The sequence below is a fragment of the Pogoniulus pusillus genome, chromosome 31 (genome assembly GCF_015220805.1).
Source record: "Pogoniulus pusillus isolate bPogPus1 chromosome 31, bPogPus1.pri, whole genome shotgun sequence".
In the NCBI taxonomy this organism is placed as follows: Eukaryota; Metazoa; Chordata; class Aves; order Piciformes; family Lybiidae; genus Pogoniulus; species Pogoniulus pusillus.
The window spans coordinates 12,292,955-12,303,270 of NC_087294.1; the positions used below are offsets into that span (position 1 = coordinate 12,292,955).

At 41.0% G+C, this 10,316-nt stretch overlaps 1 long non-coding RNA gene across 1 annotated transcript; it reads left to right on the plus strand.

Annotated features, from left to right (window-relative positions):
* The first annotated feature begins 894 nt into the window (after positions 1-894).
* On the plus strand, positions 895-1,694 carry LOC135189201 (uncharacterized). The gene is made up of 2 exons (XR_010307964.1): positions 895-934; positions 1,156-1,694. It is a non-coding gene; the product is annotated as an uncharacterized LOC135189201 (long non-coding RNA).
* The last annotated feature ends 8,622 nt before the right edge of the window (positions 1,695-10,316 follow it).

A 10,316-nucleotide genomic window follows, 5' to 3' on the forward strand; every position in this document is an offset into this window, starting at 1 on the left:
CAGTCTTCTCCAGACTAAACAGCCTCAGGTCTCTCAATCTCTCTTGGTAGGGGAGATGCTCAAGTCCCTCAGTCATCCTCATGACTCTTTTGGACTTTTTCCAGCAGGTCCCTTGAAGGGGTGAGCCCATCAGGCACAGTATTCCAGGTATGGTCCCACTAGGACAGAGCAGAGAGGGAGAAAAACCTTCCTAGCTCTGCTGGACACACTATTCTTGACGTAACCCAGGGTGCCATTGACTCTCTTGGCCACAAAGTCATGATGTTGTGCCATGTAGAACTTGCTGAAAGACTTCACATTTTGTATGCATATTTTTTTTTCTTTTTTATTTTTATTTCTTACTTTTCCTCTTTATTTCCTCATTTTCCCCTCTTAGGCAGGTGTGACTTGCGCTTCTTCAGCCAACATAATGAGCCTGTGGAGATGTCTAGTTAGTAGTCCAAGCAGAAATGACAAAGGTTTGGTCATGAAAAGTTCGATGCAAACACAGGTTTGGGCTTGGGGTTTTTTTATCTCCATTCCCCCCCCATCTCCCTCCTTTCCATCTCTTATTTTCCTTTCTCTTTCTCCTTTTTTCTCCATCTCCTTCCTTTCCTCTCCATCTTCCTCCTTCCCCACATCTTCCTTTCTTTTCAATCTCCTTCCTTTTCCCCTGTCTTCCTATTTTGTGTCCATCTCCATCCTTTTCCTCTTCATCTGCCTTCTTTCAGCACCACCTCCCCTTTCCACCACACCTGCCCCTTTCCCACTCCACACCACATTTTCCCCTTTTCCCCCCAAACCCAGAGCACCTGGCTTCTCTTGGAGTCTCCTCCCACCCCAGGTGGGGCCACTTTGCCCTCCCTGCTCACTCTCCTTTATAAGCTGCCCCAGGAAAGGCAGAAGCCCCAAGTTTGCCCATTTGGGCAGAGGGATCCTCCTCCTCTCATCACTGGTGAGTCCCTGTGGTGTGCACTGGGTGAATGGTGGAGGTGATCTAAAGGCCGGGGGGCCTGCTTGGCCCCCCGGCTGGTTAGGATAGGGTACTGATGCTCATTCTTGCGTCGCTTGCACTTGGTCTTCCGGGCTTGGGAATACAATGCTGTGGATTGTGTAGGAGCCAAACTACACCATGCACAGTTTATGACACTTTGTGGTTGTCTCTAATGTGCATAGACTGATTTCTCCAAGCTGCTGCTGTACCATGGAGGACAGACGCCGTGACCCTGTTATCCAGGAGCAGTCACCTCAACAGCATAAGGAATATCTCCAGAGAGGAAGACTCCATGACCACCTTGGGCAACCTTTTCCACAGGTGTAGAAACTTTTTCACAGGGAAAATGTTTTTTTTTCTCAGGTTTGCATGGAACTTTCTACACCTCAACTTCCAACCATTGTCTCTTGTCCTGTCATTGGGCAATGTTTTGTTGGAAGGTAATTGCATGTTAATGATCATCTGATAATAATGAAGAATTAATGACCCAACTCAGTACTGTTAAGGGTTTCCTGGCTCTGAATTCTGTTTCCAGAGGTATGCAGCCCTTGTCATTTTTATAATGTTGTTTAATTTCTCTTTGCTTTTAAACTTGTTTCTCTGGAAAGGCAAGCCAAAGGTAATTTTATGTTAACATGTATTAAAGAATGTATTCTCTCCTTATGTATCAGAAAAAATAATAACCAGAACAACATCAATAAATTTTCAGTTCTCTCTTGTATTCATCTGTCACAATTCTTCTTATTAGTCACATTCCTACTTTATGAAGTGTGCTGTATTGATATATTTGTTCCACTCAGAGCAATTTCTGATCTTGGACTAACAAAATGACATACAAACAACATATCTCCTAGTGAAATATGGTTACCCCGGTAAATTAACATCTCTTATGAAAGTGCTTGGATTTAGTAACACTTTAGTAATGGAAACAGAGGGTATATCAGCCTCCAAGCGTGTTTGACAGACACCATTCCTTAAGATCACTAGGCATAGAATTCCTGAGAGGCTGTTATAACACCTGAACCCATCTCTGGAGAGTGGGAAATCATGAATGACCTACAAACAGGTCTATTTATAGGGCAATAGATAAGGTGGAAAGGGCTAAGGAGGTGATAAACAAAATTTCAGCTTGTGTAGCTTTCTTGTGAAGAAACTGGAGTGTTAGGCATTTGGCTCACTATTTCTATCTTACTATTTTGAAACTCATACATCAAAGGAATGATTTACTTGTTAGAAATTCATGACAGAGTGAAATCTCAAAACCTAAGAAAAAACAGAAGTACTTGGCCATTTTTTATTCAAGTGTAGTTTTGTACAATATATTTTTGCCATTTAAACTTGTAATCTGTTGCATTTACACTAAAAGGTTGGACTTGATGATCTTAGAGGTCTTCTTTGATATCTTGATCATCTTTTCCAACCTGGTTAATTCTGTTATTTCATAAGACAAAAAACATTCACTTTTACTTTTCCTGTACTTTTACCTTCTTTAATAATCAGATCCAATCTTTATCATCTCCAACCACATCAAAGGTGTTCTGCAGAATTATATATCTCAAATCTGTGGCAGAGCAAGAACAGAGGTTTTGTTTCTGAAGAAAAAAAATCCCAAATGTTCATGAACAACTATGTAATGTCAGCAGGAAAAAAATAAATTCATTTGGGATCAAAAAAATAATCATAAGCCAGAAGAAAAAAAATGTTAAGTCATGTGCTTGTTTATCAACAATAGATAGTTGTGTCCTGGTCTGCATCAGGAACAGTGTGGCCAGTAGGACAAGGGAGGTTATTCTTCCCCTGTACTTAACACTGCTCAGGTCACACCTTGAGTACTGTATTTGGTTCTGGGCTCCTCAATTCAAGAGAGATGTTGAGATACTGGAATATGTTCAAAGAAGGGCAACAACACTGGTGAGGGGCCTGGAGCACAGCCCTGTGAGGAGAGGCTGAGGGAGCTGGGGGTGTGCAGCCTGGAAAAAAGGAGGCTCAGGGCAGAGCTCATTGCTGTCTACAGCTACTTGAAGGGAGGTTGTAGCTAGGTGAGGTTGGTCTCTTCTGACAGGCAAGCAGCAGCAGAACAAGGGGACACAGTCTCAACTTGTGCTGGGGGAGGTCTATGCTGGATATTAAGAGGAAGTTGTTGGCAGAGAGAGTGCTTGGCATTGGAATGGGCTGCCCAGGGAGGTGGTGGAGTCACCATCCCTGGAGGTGTTGAAGCAAAGCCTGGCTGAGGCACTTGGTGCCATGGTCTGGTTGACTGGCTAGGGCTGGGTGCTAGGTTAGACTGGATGATCTTGGAGGTCTCTTCCAACCTGGTTGATTCTGTTCTATCGCTTTAAAATATTAGCTTATATTTATTCTTTAGTGTAACAAAAGGTAAAGTATTGAATCATAGAATCTTACCTGAGTTGTGTTCCTGAACTGAAAAAAAATTAAAGCAATTTCAGAAAGCCTTAAACTAGTTTTCAAAAACCCTCAAGGGAAACAAGTTTGCAACTGACAAGAGCTGATTAAATATTTCAACCCCAAATACAAAATAGGAATGTTTACAGTAACACTCCATGCTGAAAGCCCTACTACTTGTTCTGCTGAAAAACAATCACAGGTCATCTCTTCAAAAGGTTTGTGCTTCTCTAATTTCTGATGGAGTTCTTGTGACAAAACAGTGCTGAGTCTCCTCTGGAATCTATCAAACGTGATGAGATGTCCAGTCATCTGCTGTGGATTGCTCTCTTGATCCCTGTATTTGCTTTGGAGATTGATCTGCTACCAATTTACACACTTTTACTGAATTGCAACTGTATTTTAGACTGGACATGAGAAGAAAGCTCTTCAGCTGGAATGGTGGGAGTCTAGAAAGGTTTGCCCAGGGAGGTGGTTGAGCCCCCATCCCTGTTTAAGGCCAGGCAGGATGAGGCTCTGGCCAGCCTGCTCTAGGCTAGGGCACCCCTGCCCATGGCAGGGGCATTGGAACTAACTGATCCTTGTGGTCCCTTCCAAGCTTGCCTAATTCTATGCGCATTCTAATTATTTGCTGATTTAGAGAGAAACTATAAGTAGGTCTAGACTGTATGTACAGCTCCAGATTGTGCCAGATGTAGTAGCTACAGGACTGTTTTCACAACTGATGTATCCAGGTGAGACTCCCTTTCTCCTTGCTTGAGATCTCTACAAGCCCCACAAGGAAAGCCTGAGGGAGCTGAGGATGTTCAGCCTGCAGAAGAGGAGGCTCAGGGGAGAACTTACTGCTCTCTACAACTACCTGAAAGGAGGTTGTAGCTAGGTGGGGATTGGTCTCTTCTCCCAGGCTCCCAATGACAGAACAAGATGATGCAGTCTCAAGCTGTGCCAGGGCAGGTTTAGGCTGCATGTTAGGAGGAAGTTCTTCACAGCAAGTGTGATTGGCATTGGAAAGGGCTGCTCAGAGAGGTGGTGGAGTCACCATCCCTGGAGGTGTTTGAAAGGAGACTTCATGAGGCACTTAGTGTCATAGTTTAGTCAAATAGAAGGTGTTAAGTGATAGGTTGGACTTGATCTCGAAGGTCTTTTTGCAACCTGGTTGATTCTGTGACCCTGTGATTCTAAAGCCTTGAAGTACAAGGGTGATCAGACTTCTGGAATGAACCAGACAGGGTTTCGGTACACTTGGAGTACCAAGTGGATCTATGTGATCACTTCAGACTTGTGATTGCCTGTGAGAGATCTCAGCTGTGTCTTAGCTGCCTTAGAGTAACATTTGAGTTTTCCACAGTGGATATGAGTGGCATATTAAAAAAAACCAAACCAGGTGCTGGTTCTCGAGGTGACCAGTCCTGGAAAGTTTTGCACACACACAGAGACAACTGTCACTGCCGTTTCCCAGCTTGCTCTGTGAGTGTTTCTCTCCCACAGCATACTCTTGGTAGTGTCTGCGTTTGATTCCCTGCCAGCAAAGCAGAAGGTGAGAGGCATTCAGGCTGGCAGGCTCCAGTGCTGGCTGTAGTCTGCTGGTGTCCTGCTATTTGCATCCCCCTGTGCTTTTCCTGACTTCCAGTGCAATGGCTAACAGTCTAGTTTATAGTATTTATCGTTTGAAACTAAAGCATTTCACATTGATTTGGCATGATTCACATGGTAGAAACCTCAAAACAAACGTCCTCAAGAGATGCGATAACTTCCTACAGTGACAGGAGAGTTCACAGTGACTAGGACAAATCTTTCTGATGCACCTCACTTGCATACTAAGCTGAGAATTCAGTTATTGCTAGAACAGATAGAGGTTTTTTTGCTGCAGCCCACTGCATTCTTCCTTTTTGCATTGTAAAACCTCATGTGTGTTTTGCAAATAAATTCTGACAAGAGGTTATCTGTTGTCTCTTTGTGCTCCAGCAAGGAAACTGGTCTCTGATATCATCCACAGCCACTTCATGTTCGTTGCATTTGTAGAACCTTACACAATTGCTTGTTAATTTTACTACATGTTAACCAGAAATTAGGATCATGTGAAAAATATATTGAAGTGATTCCATGGCACCATAGTGAGATGTGTGCAACTTCATTTTTCCATCAATGAGAGTCTCTGGAGACTTTCAAAACCTGCCTGGATGCATTCCTGTGCAGGCTACCCTAGGTGATCTTGCTTTGGGCTTGATGATCTCTGGAGGTCCCTTCCAACCTCTAATGTTCTGTGATTAAGATTAGAACTTTCAGACTGCTTAAAATACATGGAAATTGTGAGCACTTTGCTTCTAGTCTGATGTTGTGCTTTAATGTTCACACAACATGTGTGCAACAAAGTGGTTTAAATCTCAGATCCATTTATTTGGTTGAGATTGGAGCTCAACTGCCCTTGTGTCATAAAACAAACACTGGACTGTATTTTCACATTAAAGTCCAAATATGGTGAGATTGTTACACTTGTATTATCAGTAAAGACTCAATATCTTATCTCTCCTTCAAGCTCCAGACAAGTCTGTTCCAGAAGAACACAAAGCCAACCAACCATCTTCACAATCTCAACGTTATTTCTGTTGGTAGTCAATAGTATGTGTGGGAAAGAACATACAGACATGACAAGGACTATAGTGAACACTCTCTGGAGCATCCTGCCAGCTGTCAAAATTGACTACTCAGGCAGAGAGATGTTCCTTGCCTTGTGAAAAAAAGAACTGTATTTTCAGAGGACCTTGCTTGTGAGCACATAAAATTTTTGGCATCCACATTCAATTTTTAAGTTGATCTACCTGATGTGTGAAGAAGTAGATGCCACATTTTGTTTATTTTAAACCTGGTAACCCTACTTTGTTTGCAAGGTCATCACTAACAACACCTCTATTACTTCATTCCTTGGTAACTAGTTCTGGTTCCCCAGAATTAAGAAGTCTGCATCTATTTGATTTTTCTTATAAGGAAACCACTTGGCAGGTTTGATTTCTCGGTCATCTTCCACTGCTCTGTCTCTTCACTTCTGCTTTTACCCTCAGCAACAGGGGATCAGCATACGAGATAGTTATGGCTTTGTGTAATTAGACAGTGATATTTTACACCTTGTTCCTTACTCCTTTTTTCAGTAGTTCCTACCTTTTTACTTGCTTCTTTTCACTGTTGCTGAACATTGAGCTAACATTTTTATAGAATGGTCTATTTCCAAAGGTCACAGAATATGCAGAATTTAATACTTTCTTCTCATGTTCATCAGCCTAAACCTATCTGCAATGAATTTTATTTACTGTTTACTGCTCACCCTCTATTACTACTATGCCAATGCCAATGATGCCTCTTTGTTGAGTCTAGCTAATTGCCTCAACCCTGCAAGGTGGAGATGCAGTTGCTAGGGAGAAGGAAAGCCTAAAATGAAGAGTACTATAAAATGAAAAGCTGACATTTCAGAAAGATGTCTCATTTTATTAGATACATATAGACAATATATTCACATGTCTGACCTTTTGATTATTTTAGTGCTCATCCAGCTTCCTGCTTCTGTTCCTTCTAAATGCCCACAGATGTCAGAAGTACAAAATAAAGACATAAAAAACCATGTTTCATGTTTCAGACTAATATAAGACTGGGAAAGGGATGCTCTTCGTATCACTACCAGTCTTGGACATTTATTCTACACTTACACAGATTTACTAAATTACATCTGGGTTAATTTTTCCTGTGTGTAACATCTCATTTCTAGGGCTAAGAGCTTATGTGTAGAGATTATCAAATGTCAAATGCAAATGCAAAATGGATCCATGCTGTACAAAATAGTCTCTTACAGATATTGAGCTGACTATTCCCTTTAAATGTTAATGAAATGGTTGTAATTACTGAAATACCAGAACAGCCTAGGATCTGGAGATCACAGCTGTAGCCCATTACCCATAAATTACTGGCATAGGCACTGTTTTGGCAGAAAGAGTTTTCCAGGAACTTGTTCATCTTGCTTCTTTTTTTATGTAAGGGATGGAGCAAGCCCAATGAGCACAGAGTGAAACCAGAGGGATTTTCTTGTTCTGCTAGAAAGCTATAAACATTATTTCCAACCAAGCTCCTAATCTCTTTGTCTTCTTCCCTCCTCTTTTCTATTGTTTCTATCTGTAAGACATGGAATCCAGATTGTATCACCAAGACTACTGGATGTACAATGAGAAGAAAAAAAAGCCTCTTTACAATCCCTTTTTTGTTTTTTATCTGAAATTTACGATTATGCTTTGGGTTTTTTTCCTTCTTTTTTCTCTTTTTTTCCCAATAGGAAAACCAACTATGTTCAAAAGCGGCCAGAAAGGATGGAGGGAAGCGAATTAAATAATGGTGAGAGGGGGGCACTGTTGCATTTTTTTGTGTGATATTTTTTCAGCCAGCAAGCCTGTGGCACAGATGCCGTGAAAAGGAAAATAGAGTACTTGAATAGGGTAAGTAACCTCAAGACAAAAAAATGTCTAAGGGCTATGCAAGCATAACTAGGCTGTAAAGAACGAGTGATATCTATACTAAAGAAGGCTGGTGACACCTTGATTCTTTGATCTGTGAACTGTGTGACAGGCTTGCAAACGGATAGTTTATTATCTGGGAGGTGAATAGCCAAGTCCTACAGCGTTTCACAGGGTTAATATGTATAAAACAGCCATTTAGATGTGTGCCAGGAACAGAGTGTGGGAGGAGTTTGCTTCAGCATGCAAGGAAGTTGTGTGCGCGCGTCTGTGTCTATATGTATGTCTATGCATATGTGCTTGTGTGGAGCACCGCGCGGTACCCAGCTGGTCACAACAGCTGCAACTGGGAAGATCCGCGCCGAAGCTGACCACGGAATTACCAAATCCTCTTAATTCACCTTCTGATGACATTGAAGGTAGCCCAAGCCTGATCAGGACCTTGCTCTTATTTTCGCGGAGGATCGCTATCGTTACACTCCATTTAAATGCAGGAATAAGCATCTCATGACGCCATGCTCCACTGCATCAGAACTGTATGAGCAAGGCGGTCTTGCAGAGAGAGGAAGAAAGAGGGACTTTCCAGACTGAGAAGAAAAAAGAGACACTACCTGGTTTTCTTGTCTGTAGGCTGGTTTTTGGATGGCTTTTTTTTTTTCCTCAAAGAAATCTGCAGCTCGAAGGTATTGGAGTAATATTTCTGTAAGCCTTGTCTCAACAGCAATACATTTATTTATACCAACAGCAGAGCCTGGTGATCCTGCTGCTGTTCTTACAGGGATCTCTTGTTTCATGGATCACATAGGGAAGACCAACAATCTTCATGTTACTTGACATTCTGTGAGCTTAGTCATCCAAGGCAAATGACATCCAAGGCAAATCATCTTTGAACGGAGCTTACATCTCACCTAAGCTTATTTAAGTGGGCAGTCTTTCCTCAGGTGCAGATGCTTGATTTCTGGTTTTTGGCATGCAATGTACTATTGATGTGTGGTATTTTCACTTAGTTCCTTTTCTGTTTTTCAAAGAGCTCTATTTGTTACACACCCATACATGCGAAACTGCAAAACAGGAATTCTTGGTTCAGAGAAGGCAAAGGGCTTTGAAAGCATGTTGGTATGAGTAGAGGGAGACTACTTCATTTTTGTCATCATCATCATTACTTTGCCTCCAAGTTAAAAGCCAGACATGGTATATTCAGGGGAAAAGGAAAAACAAAACAGCTGAAATGCTGCTCAGGTAAATGAATATTAGCATGACAAAGCATTACAGACCTGTTTTTCTCAAACAATATTTTTCTTGCAGCAAAAAGAAAAGGAATTTTAAAAAAAGTTAATTGAAGGTATTTCATACCAAAAAAAAATTGCACTTAGAATGGACATCAAGGGAAAAAAGCTCTTATACCACAGCTGTCTGAAAATAAAACTATGGAATGCTCAAAGTCACAATTCCGAAAGTAATTCAGTGATTAAAAATCTGAAAGGAGAATAAAAGCAGAACGACAACTTTGCTTGTCTGATATGGTAATTGAGTAGCAAGATATATTTTTACTGTAAATCAATTTCCTCATTCCACTTTAGAAGTACAATGCAGCTCTGGCAAAGTAGCATCTTTACGGTCCTATGGATTGAAATCACAAAGCCGTAGTCTTCTTTTGAAATCTATGGAACTGTGATAAATCTTCATGGCTCTGTATTCTAAAAGAAGAAAGGATTAAAGACAGAATTTCAAGAGCAGCATATTACCTCCTGTACACTGTTTGGAGATGAAAGGATTGCATTATGGTGGGTTAGCAGTTATCTTTTTGGGTGTTTCTTTTTCTTCCCCCCCTTGGAATTAGTAATTAAATAGAGTTTGTGGTAGCAGGAAAATAGTGATATGATATAAAAGAATTGAACAAAGGAAAACTGAACTGTTTAAACCACTAGGCTTAAAGATGGAATTATAGGCTGTGAGTATAAAGAGTATGTATAAAACATTCCTTTAAATATGTTTTTTAATTGCATCCTACTTCATCACCTGAAAGACCCATAGAAAAACAACTGTCCCAATAGAGCTATCTTTGCTTCTTGATTAAAAAATGCCAAAAGACTTTTAAAAGACAGAAATTGGCATGCAAAATGCAGATCATGATTTGTTTGAGCTGCCATTCTCTAAGAAGAGGGTCTATAATTGGTACTGTTCTCCCTGTAGCTCAAATAGTCTTTACTTGGATTCTCATCCAGGAAATATTGGAGTAAGTCATCTCTGGGAACATAAAAGGACATAAAACCTGGCTAGGGCCAGAGGCTGCTTGATGCAAAACAGTGTGTTTTCATTTGCAAGGAGTGGTGGATGGAAATATGTATCTCTGTGATAAACACTGGGCAGGTCAGAGGTTCTCACTTGCTTTGCTGGTTTTTCAAGTTAACTAGGAAATATTTCGCATCTGGGATAATTCCAAAAGT